The following is a 20,914-nucleotide window of genomic DNA, read 5'->3' as shown; positions in this document are numbered from 1 at the left end:
ATTTTGAACCCAAGCTTTAGGTCCAGGATCTTGAAATTCAACCACTAAGCATTACTGCCTTTATGGCATAAGGGAGGCAAAATGAGCTAAATAGCAATACAATAATGAGTGCTTTGTTATATTTAAACAATCCCAAAATAGGAATACTTGGAGGTGGTAGACTATTGAAATTGAGAATATTGATAGGCAAGAAACTGTTGGTAGAAGAGGGAAAGATGCATTTTCCCTGAGAAAATGCTCTCGCTCTCATTTTGTTCTAAAAGCATGAAGAGGTGGCAGGTGAAAAATGAAGGAAAGGAGATTGTGGGAAGAGCATAGCACACTCAAAGTCAGGCATTGTCACCAGTTGTCCGTTTAAGTGATATTACGCATTATTCTTACTATTTTTCCTCTCCTTTCTTCTTCATTGCCATTTAAACCCTCTTGACCAGGTTGGCTGCTCTGTGAGCAAGTGCTAATGGAAAGATAATCATTCTGGCACTGAAAACCTGTTATTCTTAAACTGTAAGCCATAAACCAAGATTTTATGCTGGAATTCCTGTTGTTAAGCTGCCATATTCTCTAACTTTGGATATGCTAGTTTGCGGATCCTTTTATTCTTTGAATATTCTCCAACAATCTCTTTTCACACACCCCCTACCCTGTAGGATGATCCTCAATCCCAAAACTATCATTTGGATCTGGTGTCACACTGTTTTGCCCTCTTGATAAAAGCTGTAACAGTGATTAGGAGTTTGGATTGTAGGAGCCAATAGATCTGGGTTTGAGGTTCAGTTCTGCTCCTGTTTAGCTGTGTGAGCTTAGAAAAATTATTGAACCTTTATGAAACTCAGTTTTCTATCTTAAAAAAGGTTTGATGCGATTCACAGCATAAGGTTGCTATAAGTATTGTATACCTCATATGTGATTTGCACTCTTTCTAAACAGATTATTTATTTGAAGAGCAGTATGAGGGAGGAAGGGGAGAGAGAGAGAGAGAGAGAGATCGATCGATCGATCGATCTTCCATCCCCTGGTTCACTCTCCAAATGGCCACAATGGCCAGATCTGGGCCAGGCAGAAGCCAAGAGCCAGGAACAACATCTGGGTCTCCCACGTGGGTAACAGAGGCCCAGGTACATGGACCATCCTCCACTGCCCTCTCAGGTACGTCAACAGGGGACAGGATGGAAAGCAGAGCTAGCTGACACTTGTACTGGCACTCTGATATGGGATGCTGTCATCACAGGTGGCAACTTAACCCACTGTGCCACAACAACTTCTCCTGCACTCTCATTTTCGTTTCTGTCCCCCTTTCTGTTTTCTCCTGTGTTGCATTATTCCAATCTCCATCCCCTTAGCACTAGTTTTGTTCCTTTTTCTAACTTTTCAGAAACCTGATTTCCCAATTTCCTTTTGCAATCATTTCTCCATTTTATCTGTGCGGTTTGCATGCCAGTGGATATATGTGCCTTTAATACCCAGTTAAATGGAGTGGCACTTGCTTCTTTCAAGAAGTCAAACATAACCCATTCTTTGCAGAACACTGAAATAGCTCCCTTAGCTTCTCAACCTCTTCATCCAGATTCACTTTTAAGTGGAATGGTAGCAATTTTTTGTTTCCTTAATTATTCTCTTTGCTGTCACCCAATTAAAATTGCTAACTCAAAGTTTACTTGATATTCTGTTACTCATTAAGAATTTTTGGTCAACTAATTTGGTTTGACCTACTCTTGGGTGGTAATTATTTTTTCAGCATCATGATGATGGAAATTAACTAAGATCTGTTATTCAAAATGAATCTTAAAGATTTTGCTGTGATTTTGAATACTACAGAGAACCTGGGTTTGAGGTTAACATGACCACTTCAGCTCACAAAGACAAATCAGAACTGTGTATTGGAGTCATGCCTGGCCAGAAAAGTGCATAGCAACCATTTCATTCATTTTTAGTATTCTGACAGATGCCTATAGCGTGTTCTGAAGATAACTGCCCTTGCTGGCTGTAAGCCAATGTGGCAATTAAATGTAGTCTACAGGGCTATTTTTATGAAAGAAAAGCCAGGGCCATTGGTAGAGGAGATATTGGCAATGAATGGAAAAAGAAATGAAATCTGTATGACCAATGCTTGTTACCACACTTCTAGAGTTAGTGCCTATCTTGGGAAAACAAAAACATTTGGAAGAAATACTCGTTAATGGTGATGGCAGTGATTTAAATGTCTATGGAATAATATCCTTTAAATATTAACCCATAAATGTAAGTTCTCCAAGGGTAGTTACATTTTTATTATATAACACTACTAAAATCTACATAGCATTTATACAGTTTTTTCTTAGAACATTTGCAATGAAAAAAATAGATTTAGAGACATAATTTTTTCCTTCAATAATGACTAGGGGAAAAAGCTCAGAAAGTACATATGCAGTTTAGATCCAACAATATCTCATGCTTTAATCCTTTAACAGCACCAGGGTTAGCAAAATCTATCTTCAACCACAGATTTAAAGATTCTTTTCAAGACAGGAAAAGACTTCATAGAATTAATCTATGACCGATAAATCCTGTTTACTAGAGATGAACAGAAATCAACGAAGCTTTCCAGCCTACACCAAATGATATATGTGGAATATATTGAATTTATATGGAAGATAGTTCTGTATTCTTAAAATAAAATTTACATATTGAGACTAAAAATGCATCTATAATAGTCTATTGCTTAGGTGATTGTGAACAATGCTTCAGAGATTATTTTGATACAGTCTAGTTTGTTTTGCTTATGGTATTATTTTTTAAAAAAGATTTATTTATTTGAAAGGCAGAGTTACAGGGTGGGGGAGAGAGGGAGAGAGAGAGAAACATACTTCCATTAACTGGCTCACTCCCCGGATGGCTGCAATGGCCAGGGCCGGGCCAGTCTGATTCCAGGTCTCCCAAGTGGGCACAAGAGCCCAAGAACTTGTGCCATCCTCCAATGCTTTCCCAGGCACGTTAGCAAGGAGCTGAATGGGAAAGGGAGCAGCCGGGGCTCAAATCAGTGTCCATATGGCAGCTTAACCCACTACACTAAATGCCAACTCCTGTGCTATTATTTTTATTTTTTTAAAAAAAAGATTTATTTGATGTATTTGAAACTCAGAGTTAGAGAGAGAGAGAGAGGGAGAGACAGAGAGATTTTCCATCTACTGGTTCACTTCCCAAATGGATGCAAAGGCTGGGGCTGAGCCAAACTGAAGCCAGGAGCCAGGGGCTGCTTCTAGGTATCGCGCATGGGTTCAGGGGCCCTACTACTTGGACTATCTTCTGCTGCTTTCCCAGTCACATTAGCAAGGAGAAAGATTAGAAGTGGAGCAGCCCAGACTCTAACTGGCGCCCATATGGGATGCTGGTATCACATGCAACCCATTACACCACAACACTGGCACCTATTGTTTTTAAACATACTTTTAAAATGACTGTTCTGTTTGTTTTCAAAATAAAACCATAGACAAACATAATTTCTTCAATTTTATAAAGAAAGAAAATTTCAACATAAATGAAATCTGGTTTTAATATAAAGAAGATTAATTTTGCAGTCCAAATGTGAATCTAAACAGATGTGTTAGGGAATTTTTATTATGAGTTGATTGATATATGAGCATAGCAAACAGGAATTGAATTTTGGAAGAATCTATATCTACCTTCTTGCTTCCTTCAACATAAACTTATACACTTCTGTATCCTGAATTGAATTTTTAAAACAGAAATATCTGGTTTTAAGCAAGAAACAAAACATGTTCTTACCAACTTTGTTGACTACAAAATTACTTACCCAGGTATTCATAATAAATATTTTCATCACCATGTCAAGTTAATAGACACTTGTCTATTATATTTTCTTAAAATTATCAGTTACTTTTGAAGTGATAGAAAATGATTTTCATGTCAATTATTCTCTTTTTACAGGTGTGTGTGTGTGTATGTATGTGTGTCTATCAAAGACATTCTACTAAACATTTCCCATTGGGAAAATCCAGCTGGCTCTTTATTAATTCTACAACATAAAAATGTTTGTAGCTTTAAAAGCAAAAGATAAGATCAGGTTAAGTCTTGAGGTCTTTACATGTCTCTGCAAGAATTGTGAAAGTGTGGTACTGAGTATTCCATTTAAAGAATAGGAAAGCTCAAAAAGAATTGGCCCCTTTGGCAAACAGATAAGGAAATAAACAGTAACATCTGCTTCTCTATTTTGTTCCATTTCTTTTGGTGTGAGTGTAGAAGAAAGTGTATAATGCAAATACTTCAAATGAAAAAAGTTCACTATAAATACTATGATGAATTAATTTTGCATAAATAAATTTCAACCAATTTAAACAGATATTAGCTGAATGCCTACCATATACCAGGCACTGTTCTAGTTGTGTGTTGCCACAGCAGAAAACAAAACATATAAAAACTCTTCCTTTAGTGAGCTTACATTCTAGTGGGGGTGACAGCGTTTCCTGAGGAATGTTAATCTTCCCAAGGTGAATGATATTGCAGGATTTGGAATATATATATAATATGGAAGAATGGGGAGAGGAGGCAAAGATACCTCTTAGAAGTCTTCCTTTATGTGCCTTAACCTCTGCCCTAGTCATTGGGGCTACTGTAACAGCATACCTTAAGACTGTGCAATATATAAACAATAAAAATTGATTACTCATAGTTCAGGGGCCAGGATGTCTAAATTTAAGGCACCTTGAGTGCTTGTTTTTCATAAATAGTACATTTATTCTGTGTCTTCACCCAGCAAAAGGAGCCAACAGGCTCGTTCAGGCCTCTTTTATAAGGGCTCTAATCCCATTCATGAGGGCAGAGCCCTCAAAATGTAACCATCTCCTAAACACCTTACCTCTTAATACCAACATAATTCAGACTACATCTCAACATATGAACTTTGGAAGGACACATTCAGATCATAGGGTTGTCCCTACCCCTACCTTCATATGGAAGTGGCTTCAAAAAGTTTATGGAAAATGGAATTAAAGGTTATTCAAATTTTCCATAAACTTCTTGAAACCCCCTCATAGAAACCAGTTACCTATGGTCTTATAACACCCTGAGTATGTGTTTATTAAGACCTGATTCAACTGTATAAGTTTACTTCAGATCTTTCATTTACTTACCTTAATTATCCATTGCAACCTGTGTAAAAGATTATGTCTTTTAAAAAAATTGTAATTTGAATAGTAGAGAGACAGAGACAGGCAGAGATGGGAGGAGATAGATCTTCCAGTCACTGGTTTGCTCCCCAAATGCTTGCAACTGTCAGGGCTAGGCCCTGCCAAAGCCAGAAGCTAAGAATTCAATTTGGGTCTCTTGTATGGGTGACAGGAACCCAACTACTTGAACTATCACCTTCTGCCTACCAGGGTACACATTAGCAGAAATTTGGAATCAGAAGCAGATTCAGGACCAAATCCAATGACTCCAATATGAGATACAGGCATCCCAACAGGGAAGTAAGGATACCAATGAGCATTTTAATTGTTGTGACAAATGCCTACCCCAGGACAATGCCTTTTTATTTGAAAGGCAGAGATAGAGACAGAGAGAGATAGATAGATAGAGAGGGAGGGAGAGAGGAAGGGAGAAAGAGATCTTCTATCCACTAGTTCACTACCCAAATGGCCACAACAGCTGGGATTAGGCCAGGCCAAATCCAGTAACCAGGGCCTCCCTCATGGATACAGGGGCCCAAGTATGTGGACCATCTTCTGCCGCTTTTCCCAGGTGCATTAGCAGGGAGCTGGACGAGAAGTAGAGCAGCCTGGACTTGAACTGGCACCCATATGGGATGCTGGCTCTACATTCAGAGGCTTAACCTTCTGTGCCACAGCACAGGTCCCAAGCTTGCTTTCTTTTTTTCTTTTTTACTTTGATTCTTCAGCACTTTGCCTGTACTGTTCCCAAAATTTTTGAAGCATACAATGACAGAAAGCTTTACTGTACAGGGAATTATAGAGGGTGTATGTTTTTAAAATAAGGAACAGAAATTATATAATCAGACAATGAGTTGTGTTTTTTTTTTTTTTTTTTGACAGGCAGAGTGGATAGTGAGAGAGAGAGAGAGAGAGAAAGGTCCTCCTTTTGCCGTTGGTTCACCCTCCAATGGCCGCCGTGGCCGGCGCTCCGCGCTGATCCGAAGGCAGGAGCCAGGTGCTTCTCCTGGTGTCCCACGGGGTGCAGGGCCCAAGCACTTGGGCCATCCTCCACTGCACTCCTGGGCCACAGCAGAGGGCTGGCCTGGAAGAGGGGCAACTGGGACAGAATCCGGCGCCCCGACAGGGACTAGAATCCGGTGTGCCGGCGCCGCAAGGTGGAGGATTGGCCTAGTGAGCCGCGGCGCCGGCTAGATAATGAGTTTTATTTTGGAAATATAGAAACATCTATGTGATACATCCAGTTTAAAATGTCAAATGTACAATAGATAGTTGAAAATATGGATCTGGGTCACAGGAAGGGAAGAACGAGAGAAGAGGATTTTCTCCTACACCTACTGAATGCATACTATAAAACAGGCATTTTTGCCAAGCAATTATCCTATTTATTCCAACTTATACCTTTTAAAACTAAGACTTATGAAGTTGATAAACACATCACAGTGTAACCAATTAATATGTAATGGAGCTGGTTCATACCCAGGTATGTCTAATTCCAGGGTTCATGATAGACACAAGTAATTGTTTCATAGGTTAGTTAGCAGAATAATTGAACTTCTATAAATGATGGAGGAAAGCTTGAAAAATCTAGGAAGCGAGTTTAGTGTAGGATTCAAAGAAAATCATGAACCAAGCCATGGGAACAATTACATATTAGAAGTCCATGGAGGAGACAAAACCAGCATAGATTATTGAGTAGTGATCATGGAAGAGCAGAAATAACAGAGAAGGAGATCTCAAGGAGGTACTGATCATGACTTTCAAATGCTGTGGAGAAGTCAATTGAAATGTGGATGAGAAGAGACCACTTACTCTGTCAATTAGGCTTTTAAGCAGCCAATTTCAGTACGCTAGTGACACTGAAGCTCTACTGCGTTGGGTTTGAAGAACTGGTAACAGGTAAGAAAATGGGAACAAAAAATAGACTACTGTTGAAATGGAACAATAGATTGAGAGGAAATTCAATCAGGGCAAAACTTTCCTATAAAAGAATACAAGAGGAACTATATTCATTGAGGAAGTATGTGGTAATCGACAAGGAAGAAACTAACAGACCAAGCTAGAGGTCAGATTTACCTAATGGTAATTCATATGGAATTGTGCAGTGATCATTACATTAGTATGATCCCACACAGCAGTACAGACTGCCAAATCACCAGATCCTAATGAGGACATACAGCTGATGAATGACATCAGTTTTGGGGATTAATAAGTCTACTAGGTGCAAAATGTTTGCCTTTGCTATTCTAATGGTAGAGGGTGATATTATACCCTCCCAGTCTTATTTAAAAAGCTGGTTCTCCAATATAAGCCACATTTCCATGGGCAAGTGTTTATCATTGGCTAAGCCATCGTAAGACTTCTGGTTCCCATCTGGCATACAGAAAGCACTAGGCAGTCTCTTGTTATTGATGAAGATACTTAATGGTGACAAATATACACACAGGATTTACATTGACGACATAGATGCTAACTTATGACTATTTCCAATTCAACTATCAAAATATCAGGTACAACATGATATTAGCCTCCTCAGTAAATTAAATTTCTTCTGGCATAAAATATTCATAGTCTGCTGTTTCTCCCACCTTTCAACTAAAATAATTGTCTTTCAGCTATGACAGTCTAATCTTTCAAATTCTGTCATTTATCACAGTGAATAGTATCATTAACTTAGATAATTTTGTGACAACATTGCTGGTTGCTTTTTAGTAGAAACAACTGCAACTAAATACTTTTTTCTTATTTGTCAAAATCAAAGACTTAGAATTTAGTTTTCATATATATATGTGTGTGTGTATATATATATATATATACACACACACATATACACACATATACACACCCACAGATGTGTGTGTGTGACATATAGGCATTTGTGCATATTATATAGATAAAAGTAATCCAAAAATTCATGGATAAAAAGAATTAAAAGATAAATTTAGGGGTAGGAGTTGTGGTGCGGGTGTTAAGCCACTACCCAAGACACATGCATCCCATTTTGGAGTACCTGTTAGAGTCCCAGCTAGTCTGCTTCCAATCCAGCTCCCGGTTAATACATCTAGGAAAGCAGCAGAAGATGGGTACTTTGGTCCCTGCCATCTATGTGGGAGACCAGGATGGAGTTCCTAGATCCTCGCTTTAGCCATTTGAGGAATGAACTGGGGGATAGAAGATGTGTGTGTGTGTGTGTGTGTGTTACTCTTCCTTTCAAACAAATATTTTTAAGATACAAATGTATTTCGAAGCAAAAATATTTTAAATCCATGCAGTTTTTTTCATAATGTTCATATGTATAATTTTCCACTATCTGAACTACTCTTAATTTTTATCTTATTCCAGACTCTAGAAAACACTGGTATGTAAATATAATAGATACTATGTCCAATTTAAAGATAAGTAACTAGATCTTGGAAATTTTAATAACATATCCATGTGCCAGCTGGAGCAAGAGTTGGAGCTGGAATGCAAGTCTCCACGCAACCAATTCACTGTCCTTTGCACTATAATAATTTGTCTCTGGTAGTCAATTCTTTTTATCTTTCTCTGAATATTTATGGTTTATTTAAATTTTCCTGCCTGGAGACATAATCTAGTTTTTATTCTATTTATATTAAAATCATGATGTGCCTAAATGCCCAGAAAACTGGGGGATTTTGATTAATTGATTTGGTGGTTAGCTTAAGGTTAATTGGAACTTTTAAAAATTGGCATTCTTGTTGCAAATCATTCTTAAATATAAATCTACACTTCACTCCAAATCACAATTTAATAACTTATAATTGAAAATCTTGCAATATGGAATGGTTGTCATTTGAACATGAGTTTATCCTACAGTGCTGAAGAAAATGTAGAATGAACAAAACATCTAGTGGTCCCAGGATATCCTTTGCAAGTTTTTAATGACCTTTTGTGAGTCTTTGAAAAAAAAATAAAACATGGATTTAGAATTAGAAATATTGAGTCCAAGTCCAGTTCTGTCACTAAATAGCTATGTGACCTTGATAATATCTCTTTCTTCCTCTCAACCTCATTTCTCTCAATAGTCAAATGAGTGTATGAAGCTAAATGGCATTTGAGGTCCTTTCTGGCTTGACGGTTTCTATTGTTTTGTGGCTGGCTTTCTTGTTACTTATTCTTCCACTGAAAGACTCTTGATCAATTCAGCTTTCTAGCTAGTTGCATTCTAATTAATTGCAAGTTTATTAGTTCCTGGTGAGGTTCCTAAATAAGTGAGATAAATTTAACTTGAACAGTCATAATTCCTTTGGAATTTCCAATAGTCATGAGGAAATGAAAAAGACATTATGCTTCACTATCAGCAGGTAATGATGATGACAGGCAAATAGAGTTAAGCAGGCAATTTTAGGTCAGTGTAAAGTCTATGAAGTCACTTTTCCTGACAAAGTCACACAATAAAAAAAGTGTAAGAGTCAAAGGGATCACACAAACAAGACTAGTGTCTGCAAATACTAACTGATAGAATCAAAAAGGGAGAGAACGATCCAACTTGGGAAGTGGGATACACAGCAGACCCGTAGAATGGCAGATGTCCTAAACAGCACTCTGGCCTCAGAATCGGCCCTTAAGGCACTTGGATCTGGCTGAAGAGCCCATGAGAGTATTTCAGGCATGCAAAGCCAAAACACTCTGGCAAAAAAAAAAAAAAAAACCACCCAAAATCTAAATGAAAGGTCTCTGCGAGTGAGATCCCAGTAGAAAGAACAGGCCATCAAAGAAGGAGGTCCCTTTCTCTGAAGGGAGGAGAGAACTTTCACTTTGACTATGACCCTGTCGGAATAAGATCGAAGTCAGTGAACTCAAGAGGCTTCCATAGCCTTGGAAACTCATGACTAGAGCCTAGGGAGATTTCTGACGCCATAAACAAGAGTGTCAAATTGTTAAGTCAACAACAGGAGTCACTGTGTACTCACTCCTTATGTGGGATCTCTGTCCTTAATGTGTTCTCCAATGTGAATTAATGCTATAACTAGTACTCAAATAGTACTTTACACTTTATGTTCCATATGGGTGCAAACTGATGAAATCTTTACTTAATATATGCTAAATCGATCTTCTGTGTATAAAGATAATTGAAAATGAATCTTGATGTGAATGGAATGGGAGAGGGAGCGGGAGATGGGAGGGGTGCGGGTGGGAGAGAAGTTGGGGGGGGGAAGCCATTGTAATCCATAAACTATACTTTGGAAAATTATATTTACTAAATAAAAGTTTAAAATTTTTTTTAAATGGATGAATATAAAAAAGCAAACTCTTGGGGACCAGTGTTGCAGCACAGCAGCATAAGCCACTGCTTCTGTCACCAGCATCCCACATTGGAAGTCTGGTTGGAGTCATAGCTCCTCTGCTTCAGGTCCAGCATCCTGCTAATACACCTAGGAAGGCAGCAGATGATGGTCGAAGTACTTGGACCCCTGCCCCCACACTGAGGAGACCAGGATGGAGTTCCTGGCTCCTTGAGCAGGTCCACACCTGGCTATTGTAGCCATCTGAGGAGTGAACCGAACCAGTGATGGAAGATCTCTCTGACTTTGTCTCTCCTAAACTTCCTGTTTCTCTGCCTTTCAAATAAATAAAACTTGAAAATAACGAAATAACAAAACCCTCCATAAGATAAGATTCAAGATGCTACAGATTGTACAGAGATCTATTCCACTTTTGGTTTGGGGTGGATTTCTACCTCATTTTGAGTTATACTGTGAAATTGATGTGGAGTTTCAATATCTTTCTTAATATTGTCATTCTCAGTATAATTATGAAATAAATATAACTTGATTTTATGTATCCCATAGAAAGATTTAAAATCTGGTTTGAGTTTATATTCCATCCAGCCATTTATATACTGTATCCTCTAGCGTCCATGATAATATTTTCTGTACATGTTGACAATGATGCATAAAGAAAATAAGTTCATATTTTAATATATTTTATATTTCTTTTTTAAAAAAGATTTATTTATTTATTTGAAAGGGTTACACAGAGAGAGGAGAGGCAGAGAAAGAGAGGTCTTCCATCTGCTGGTTCACTCCCCAATTGGCCGCAATGGCCAGAGCTGTGCCAATCCAAAGCCAGGAGCCAGGAGCTTCCTCCAGGTCTCTCACGTGGGTGCAGGGGCCCAAGGATTTGGGCCATCTTCTACTGCTTTCCCAGGCCAAAGCAGAGAGTTGGATTGAAAGTGGAGCAGCCGGGTCCCAAACTGGCGCCCATATGAGATGCCAGCATTGCAGGCCAGGGTGTTAACCCGCTGTGCCACAGTGCTGGCCCCTATTTTATATTTTATAATATTTTATAATGTATTTATATATGTATTATATATTTATATATTTTATATATATTATACATTTTATAATGTATTTTATATATGTATTTTATATTTCATATTTTAATATATTTGACAAATATAAATGCATATTTTAAAGTCAAAGGAGTGCGTGAAATCACTATACTGTTGAAGTTGACCTTACCTTGGTTATCTGCCTGTGCTGTCCCTGAATAATTAAAGTGAACCAATGTGTTTTTTCTTTGTGCTCACAAATCTGCACAGCAGGGAACCAAGGAGAGCACATTTCAGTGGAAAGAAGGCCTGGTTTCCACAAATTCTTCTGTGCTCAAGTGGGATTGTAGTACTAAGCTTTAAAGCGCAGCATAGAGCTGAATTTGACTGTTTCTTAGGTGGCCTGACTGGAGGGGAGCTAATGTTGTTTCAATAGCTGTGATTATTACATATTCTGCATGTTTTAATCGGTATTTCAGGTTTTGGATTTATGCTTTGTGACAGGTTCACGAAGGGTACAATTTGAAATGCAATTTTAAAAATTGAAAGTAGAAAATATTTTCTATTCTCCATATTTTACAAAGATTTCCTTGTTTGGTCAGCAAGGGTAAATGTTTGAGGCAATTATGAATGAGTTGTATATGCTCTTTGGCCCTAAGGTTCAGGGTATTTATTTGGATAATAGACCAATCCCAAAGACAAATAGCCTCAACGAATAACAGCTGTGAGCTTGGGGAGAAAGATAAGATCATGAGTGCCTGGCAAGAAATCTTTTTCTGGAAATCTTTAGAGTGACAGGTTCCCGCCTGCAGAGATGTTGAATACTCAAAACTGCATGTACCAATTGAATGAATAATTTTAGACCAAAGTTTTTCAACCTCGCCGCTATTGACAGCTTAGGCTGAATAATCCATTGTTGCGTATGACTGGCCTGAGCATTGTCGGATGTTTAGCAGCATCTCTAGCCTCTAACCACCAAGTGCCAGGTGGTAGCCCTCCCCCTAAGGTGTGACAACTCCCAGTGTCTCCAGACATTGCAAAAGTTCCCTGTGGGCTGCTTGTCCAAATTGAGAAACTCTTTTTGATCAATGTTTCTCATCCTAGTCCTGGTACTGGTGAGGCAAAATGTTCTAAGACATGCTAACGTTTTACTCAACTTCTCTTAAGACTGCTACAATTTCTTTTTTCCCTTCCCATCCATCCTCATCCTATTGCTGTTTCCAAAGCCTTTGTTGGGGGATTTAGTTATTTTTCCAGTCTGTAGTCTAATTTGAGTTGGAAAGCACTAACTTAAACCCATTTAGCTCTAAGCCTCCCCCAGTTGCTTTCCTTTTACTACAGTGGAAACTCCGCATATACTTTTATCCCCAATTAACTTGTCATATTTCTGTTATGCATTTTTGTTAGGCCATCACAAAACACACCAAACACCAGAGTAAGGGAAAGGGTTTATTGGAGAAAAGCCAGCAGGCTGGAGGGAAGTGGTGAAGAGGGAAAAAGGGAGAGAAGGAGAGTATAAGAGAGACAGAGGAGTGAAGATAGAGCAGAGAGAAGAGAGACGAGAGGAGGAGAGGAGAGCAGATGAGAGAAGCCAAGAGAGCCACGTGTTCAGGAACAGGTTCTTTTAAAACTTTGCCCGAGGGCGGGCAGCGAAGCAGGAGCAGTGAATCTCATTGGATGGGGGTGGAGCTTGATACCGGTGGTTGGACCATGTGGCCACTTGGCTTCCAGCAATGGCAGCAGGGGCTAGGGCCTAGGATGTAAATCAGGGTGTAGATCACATCATAGATAAAACTGCGCCAGTTTCCTAACGATTTCTTTGTGAGAGTTTTAAGCAATAAGAATGTATTTTTGACACAGTGACTATGTATTCAGTTTACACTACACATCATTGCTTTGTTTTCTAGTAATGCAAAAATCTGGAGAAATAGTCATTGCTGACTATTTGGATCCAATATAGACAGCCTATAGCAGGGTAACCTCTGAAGAAACTAGCAACCAATCATCTTCCCTTGCAAATATAGCTCCATGTATGTATCTATCAACTGTCTGTCCCTCCATCCATCCATCAATCTACCTGCCTGCTACCTACTTATCCATACATTTCCTTGTGTATTCTATTCCTTTCCCTAGATATATACTCTCATCCCACCTATTCCACTTTACTCTCAACCACCTTAATTTATACACTACTTTGGAAATGTCTTAGCTCTTCTGATATTATTCTTTGCTAAAAAAAAAAGCTTATAGCAGCACAGAAACCTGAAAGAAAATAGCATATTTGTGAAGACACATGTGGCATAAGATGGTAAGAAGCCTAAAGGAAATTGGAGACAATAGCAGTAGTGAGACTGACAGGTCCTCAGAGGCCAGAACATGAAGGACCTTATAAAACCAGTGCATTCTGTGGCTGGTGTTGTGGCACAGCAAATTAATCCTCTGCTTTCAATGCTGACATCTCACATGAGGACCAGCCTTTGCAGCCATTTGGAGAGTGAAACAGCAGATGGACACTATCTCTCCCTTTCCTTCTTCCTCCCCACTCCCTGCTCCCTCCCTCTCCCCCTCCCCTTCCTCTTCTTCTCCTTCCTCCCCTCCCTCTCCCTTCCCCCTCTCTCCCTCTTCTCCTCTTCCTGTCCTTTTACCTCTCTGTGTAACTCTCCCTTTCAAATAAATAAATCTTTTCAAGTAGTGTATACCTTCATGTCAGAAACAGAAAGAACACAGATAATCACAAAGAAAAATAACTACAAATTTAATCCCCCAAAGATAATTGCAACTAAGATTTCTTCATTTTTTTCTTCAATGTCAAATCTCTATGGAGTAGAGATTTGCATTGTGGTTGTTATATATATGTATGTATGTATGTATATACAGACAACACTAATGAAAGATGGAATATTCCATCCTCCGATTTCTTCCCAGTTTTATGTGATGTCTCTTGTTCAATTCTCTCTGCACGTATGCTCCACTCACAGCCTTTACTGTAAATGAGGTTCCTTTCTCTGTGTCGCATTATGTTGTAACTCCAGCTCTGGCTCAACATGACCTGTATCTTAGCTTCCCGAGTTGATTGTGGTTCTGTGTCTGGATTTGAGACAGAGTGGAGGAGGGAAAGGAAAAGAGAAAATCTGAGGTTGGATATCCATGACTGGTCCAAATGATTATGGCTGCAGGCAGTGGCGAATGGAGGTGTGGAGGATCATGGATAGGGATGCCCTGTCTCTCCCGTGTGTTGAGAGACAAGTATCAGCATATCTAAAGTGGTTAAGTAGTTACCAACTCTGTACTCTCTGTGATTGTTTAACATTCTGTGGAATGAATGTACTAAGCTTCAACTCTGTCTGAGCCTGCTCTCTTCTATCTAGTGGATGAGGACAGAAAATGAGGACCATGATGAGAAGTTTTTAGTCGCAAAGCCTTTAAGTGACAAACGTCACTTTTGTTCACACTTTTCATTTCATTTGCCCAGAACTAGGTCACATAGAAACACCTAAGAGAAATGGTGGCTGAGAAATGCAGTCTGTGTTCCCAGGAAGAGAGGAGAACACGAATGTTGGTGGGAAGTAGGCAGTCTCTGCTTCAGGCTACCTCTTTGATTTTGAAGCTGATATTTCAGAAAACAGCCATGCTTGTTGCCAGCTTGTCCTTTAGAGAAATGTGATGCTGGATAGGTTAGAGAACTGATTTCAGTGGCATTTCTTATGTTATTTTATGGCATTATAACACATTCTTACCTTTAATACACACAGAAGAGTAAGACTGTCAAAAAGAAATGAAAGGCAAGTGTTGATCAACATCCTTCAGAAGGTACATTGGAATGACAATCTAGATTTTCAACCTGCAAAGTTCAGTGAGAATCTCTTAGACTCTGTCATTTTTGTACTGCCTTGTTATTACTTGAATCATTCTTTAAATAGCCTATTCTTGACGCTATAGATTGTAATTCAATAAAAATAAATAATACAGAAAATTATACCATGTCAACTGTCTTATAAAGTAAATGAGAAAAATGTATGTCTGTAGAAAATGAGGATTAAAAATATAATCAACATATATAATATGTTGTCCACAATGTATTATCTGTCCACAATATTTCCTCCTTGAAAAAGAAAAAAAAATAATAACACAAGTAACCAGTGAAAGCCAACTTTATAGAATCAGTAGTTTGTTCTGGTGAATAAAATTTGGAACTAGGTTTCAGCTTTGGCAAAGGGAAATATAATTAAATTTCTTTGCAAAATAAGGAATCTTTAAGTCCCAGAAAATTTAGGCCATGGATTACTTTTATATAGTCACAAATTTTTCCCAGGTAACATGTTTGTTCCCATCTTAAGTAGTTCCTTCTGGGGGACATTGGAATGGCAAGGGTCTTTTGGATCAGACACCAAAAGCACAGGGAACTAAAAAGGAAAAATAGAGAGGCTTTCATCCAACTTAAAGAGCTTCTGCACAGCAAAAGAAATAATCAACAGAATAATGAAACAACCTACAGAATGGGAGAACATATTTGCAGATTATACATCTGACAAAAGGTGAATAACAACAATGTATAAAGAACTCAACAAAACTCAATAGCAAAAAAAATCAATTTAAAAATGGACAATAGGTTTAAACAGACATTTATCAAAGGAAGACATACAAATGGCTAACAGGTATGTAGAAAAAAATGTTCATCATCACTAATCATCAGGGAAATGTGAATCAAAACTGCAATGAGACACTACCTTACTGTATTAAGGTTAGCTACTCAAAAGAGGGGCCGGCACTGTGGCACAGTAGGTTCAAGCCCTGGCCTGCAGCACCAGTATCCCATATAGGCATCTATTCAAGTCCTGGCTGCTCCATTTCTAATCCACCTCCCTGCTAAATGCACCTGGGAAAGCAATGGAGGATTGCCCAAGTCCTTGTGCCCCTGCAATCACGTGGGAGACCCAGAAGAATCTCCTGGATCCTGGCTTCAGATTAGCTCAGCTCTAGCCATGCGGCCATTTGGGGAGTGAACTAGTAGATGGAAGACCTCTTTCTCTGTCTCTTCCTCTCCCTAACTCATGTCTTTCAAATAAATAAAATAAATTAAAAAAAAAAGAACTAACGGGGAGGAGGCGGTGTGGTGGTGTAGCCGATTAAAGCCCCAGCCTCTAGTGCCTGCCGGCATCCCATATATGGGTGCCACTTCGAGTCCTGGCTGCTCCTCTTCCAATTCAGCTCTCTGCTATGACCTGGGAAAGCAATAGAAGATGGCCCAAGTCCTTAGGCCTTTGCACCCACATGGGAGACTGGAAGAAACTCCTGGCTCCTGGCTTCGGATCAGCTCACCTCTGACCACTGCCGTCATTTGGGGAGTGAACATGCAGAATGGAAGACCTCTCTCTGGCACGGTCTCTGTCTGTAACTCTGTCTCTCAAATAATTCTTTTTAAAAAATAACTAGTTTAAAAAAAGACAAAAGACTGCAAGTGTCAGTGAGGAGGTGGAGAACAGGGAACACTTGCATACTTTTAGTGGGAATGCAAATTAGTATAGCCTTTGTAGAAAACAGTATGAATGTTCTCAAAAACTAAAAATAGGAATAACTCTATGATCCAGCTATCCCATTAGTGGGTATACAGACAATGGAAATAAATCATTCTGTTGAAGAGATATCATCTGCATACTGTCTTTATTGCAACACTAGTCAAAATAGCCAAGAGATGGAAACAGCCCAGTGTCCATTCTCTGATGAATGGATAAAGAATATGAGACAATACTCTTCAGTTGTAAAAACACATGAAATGCTGTCATTTTCAACAACCTGGGTGGAACTGGAGGTCACAATGCTAAGTGAAAGAAGCCAAGCACAGAAAAACAAGCACCACATGATCTTACTCATGTGGAATATCAAAAAGTTGATTTCATAGAAATTATTTTATTTATTTTTTTAATTTTTATTTTATTTTTTGACAGGCAGAGTGGACCGTGAGAGAGAGAGACAGAGAGAAAGGTCTTCCTTTGCCGTTGGTTCACCCTCCAATGGCCACCGCGGCTGGCGTGCTGCGGCCAGCGCACCGCGCTGATCTGATGGCAGGAACCAGGTACTTCTCCTGGTCTCCCATGGGGTGCAGGGCCCAAGCACTTGGGCCATCCTCCACTGCACTCCCTGGCCACAGCAGAGAGCTGGCCTGGAAGAGGGGCAACCAGGACAGAATCCAGCGCCCCGACCGGGGCTAGAACCCGGTATGCCGGCACCGCAAGGCGGAGGATTAGTCTAGTGAGCCACGGCGCTGGCTGATTTCATAGAAATTAAAAATATAACTCTACTTACCAATAAATGGCAGAATGGGGGCATGGAGAGATATGGAAAAGTTGATTAACAGGTACCAAGTTAGATGGGGTAAGATATTCTGATGTCCTATTATATAGTGGGGTGACTACAGATGATAACGTACTATGTATTTCTCTAAAAAACAGGAAATGGAATTTTCAATGTTTTTATCATAAAGGAATGTTAAATGTTTGAGTAGATATTTTACCATAATTTGACATTATACAGTATATACATCATGTAGTAGCACATAAATATTTATAATGTTTAAGTTTCAGTTTAAAAAAGTAGTCCCTGTTGGGAAATTAACTAGTGAAACTTATATGTATGTTGAACCATCCCTGCACACCAGGAATAAATCCCACTTCGTCTGAGTAAATGATCTGTCTGTTGTGTTATTGGATTCGATTAGCTTGTGAGGATTTTTGCATCTAAATTCATAAGGGATATTGATCTGTAGTTCTCTTTCTATGTTGTATCTTTTTCTGGTTTTAGAATTAAGGTGATGCTGGCCTCATAGATAGAGTTTGGGAGGATTCCCTCCCTTTCAATTGCTTTTGAATAGCTTGAGTATTGATATTCATTCTTCTTTAAAAGTTTAGTTTATTTCAGCAGTGAAGCCATCAGGTCCTGTGCTTTTCTTTGTTGGAAGGGTCTTTATTACTGATTTAATCTCTGTTTTAGTTGTTGGTCTGTTTAGGTTTTCTATATCTTCATGACTCAATTTTGGTAGATTGTATGTGTCTAGAAATCTATCCATTTCTTCTAGATTTTCCAATTTATTGGCATTTAGATTTTTGTAGTAATTCCTGAAGATTCTTTTTATTTCTATGGTAACCATTGTTACACCTCTTTTTTCATCACTGATTTTATTAATTTAGATCCTCTCTCTTTTTGGTTGTTTGAGCCAATTTTGTATCAATTTTGTTAATTTTTTCAAGAAACCAGGTCTTCATTCCACTGATTTTTATATTTTTTGTCTGTTCAATTTTGTTTATTTTTTCTCTAATTTAAAAAAATTCTTTATTTCCTCTAATTTGGGGTTTTATTTGTTGTTGTTTTTCTAGGTCCTTGAGATACATTGTTAGATCATTTATTTGATGCCTTTCTAATTTCTTGATGTAGCCACTAATTGCTATAAATTTCTCTCTTTTTTTAAGAATAATTAGATTTTATTTACCCTAGTACTCTTAAACTCCAGATTCACCAAGTAACAGGTGTCGTGAGCGCCTGCTGTCACACAGTAGCAAGTGCGACGTATGACTTGTCAGTCACGGGGAAGAAAGGAACACCAGGACACAAAACTATCTTTCTAATGAGAGATTTTATTGCTTACACACCAAGGGTTTTTTATCACACTACTCATCAGCATGCTCATTGAGGTCAATACACTTATCAGTACCAATATACTTAGCAATCTATACTATTTAATACACTTATCAATAAACTTAACACCACAACTTAATCATGGCTTAACTACTTAAGTTAGCTACTTAGCTTAATGTAACTACTTGGCTTAACTACTTAGCTTAATAAAACTACTTATCTTCTACTTAACTTACTTCCTTCCCAGGAGGATGGCCAGGCAAGAAGTTCGAGAGGTCCCCCTGCTAAGAGGCCTGGTCCAGCTTTGTGGTCAGGTCTGGCAGCAGGCTGATAAGGACTCCAGGCAAGGTGGTGAGATGACAGCTGGAGTTTTGATCCCGTAGTCACCTTATGCCGTGTAGTAAAAGCTAGTGGGCTGACTCTTCGGCTCCAAGTGTGAGAAGATCCAGAGGTTCACACACACTGGGCCCTTTGTCTGTTGTTGGCTTGTGCCACTATCTGCTCCATGCAGAGTAGTGGGCTGCCTCTTCAGCTCCAGATGTGTGGAGATCCAGAAGTTCACACACACCGGGCCATGATCCCCGAGAGGATGGAGAGTGGTGCAAGGGCTCCCTTTTTATCCTCATTTTTCGTCAGTCCTCCAGCTTGCCATCCTCCAACTTGTTGTCCAATCAATGCTGTTTCTTCCTTGCTTGCAGTTGAACAGTCCAGTCAATACTGTTCCCGCCTTACTTATGTTTCAACTGTCCAGTCAGCATGGGTAGGGGAGGATATTGTCCATAGCACACTGTTATCTGACTGACCAGAGATGTCTGCTTGGTATGATTAGGAGTGTTTCCCTAACAGCCGTTAGGCATTGCCTCAGCTCCTGACTTATAACTCCACTTTACTTTTATTTTGTGGCGAGTGGTAACTTTTATTAACTCAATGTTTTACTGTGGAGTTTCCACAGTTCATCTCCTTTCCAGGTAAGCAGTGATCCATGACTCTTTTTGAGAATCCTGTGGCATTCTCCACAATAGGCAAGACTTCTGGAATAATATCTCATTCCCAGACTATAACCCTTTTTAGTAGATGAAATTTATCAAATAACATGGTGCCAAGATGTTTCCACCCCAGAATTCTACAGCAGTCACTGAATCATTTTCCCTAGGTCTTAATTAGAATTAAACAATCTAGACACATGTGACATAATCAAATCAGTATATATCATTTCTTTCCTTCCCTTGCTAAATGTGCTTCCCTCTCTCTCTCTCCACCAAAGTGTTTAAGAGACGTTTGAGAAGCTTCTTTTCTCAGAAGTCTGCCTACCAGCTCTGACTCTTAGAATAGTATAAAAATTTCCTTATTTAATAAATATTGGGTTAGATTAAACTTCCCTCTTAACACTGCTTTTGCTTTATCCCATACTTTTTGATATGTTATGTTATTATCTTCATTCATTTCCAGGAATATTTTTTATTCCTTCTATGACCCACACTGTTCATTCAGGAGTATGTTGTTCAGTCTCTATGTGTTTGCATATTTTCTGGAATTTCTTAAGTTGCTAATTTCTAGCTGTATTCCATTCTGGTCAGAAAAGATAAACAGTGCGATTTCAATTTGAGTTTGCTGCTTTCCTAGACAAAGTTTCATGCATTGATGAGAAGAATGTGTATTCTGCAACCGTGGGAAGAAAGGTTCTGTAAATATCAATTAAGTCCATTTGGCCCATAATGTAGATTAGCTCTGTGGTTTATTTGTTGATTTTTTTTTAATTTTTTTTTTGACAGGCAGAGTGGACAGTGAGAGAGAGAGACAGAGAGAAAGGTCTTCCTTTGCCGTTGGT

The 20,914-nt window shown here is 38.9% G+C and overlaps 1 protein-coding gene and 1 long non-coding RNA gene across 8 annotated transcripts in view; one reads left to right on the top strand and one right to left on the bottom strand.

Annotated features, from left to right (window-relative positions):
• The window catches only part of TENM1 (teneurin transmembrane protein 1), an 867,710-nt gene that overhangs the window by 496,311 nt on the left and 350,485 nt on the right, over nucleotides 1–20,914 (top strand). The gene's annotated exons all lie outside the window — the stretch shown is intronic.
• On the bottom strand, nucleotides 12,894–19,860 carry LOC108178741 (uncharacterized). Its single transcript, XR_001795466.3, has 3 exons — nucleotides 19,323–19,860; nucleotides 15,195–15,298; nucleotides 12,894–13,210 (listed from the first exon to the last, which is right to left on the bottom strand). It is a non-coding gene; the product is annotated as an uncharacterized lncRNA (long non-coding RNA).

This window comes from Oryctolagus cuniculus, chromosome X, assembly GCF_964237555.1.
Source record: "Oryctolagus cuniculus chromosome X, mOryCun1.1, whole genome shotgun sequence".
Classification (NCBI taxonomy): Eukaryota; Metazoa; Chordata; class Mammalia; order Lagomorpha; family Leporidae; genus Oryctolagus; species Oryctolagus cuniculus.
The sequence above is the reverse complement of the archived record's forward strand: the minus strand, read 5'-3'. Positions and strand labels throughout refer to the sequence as shown.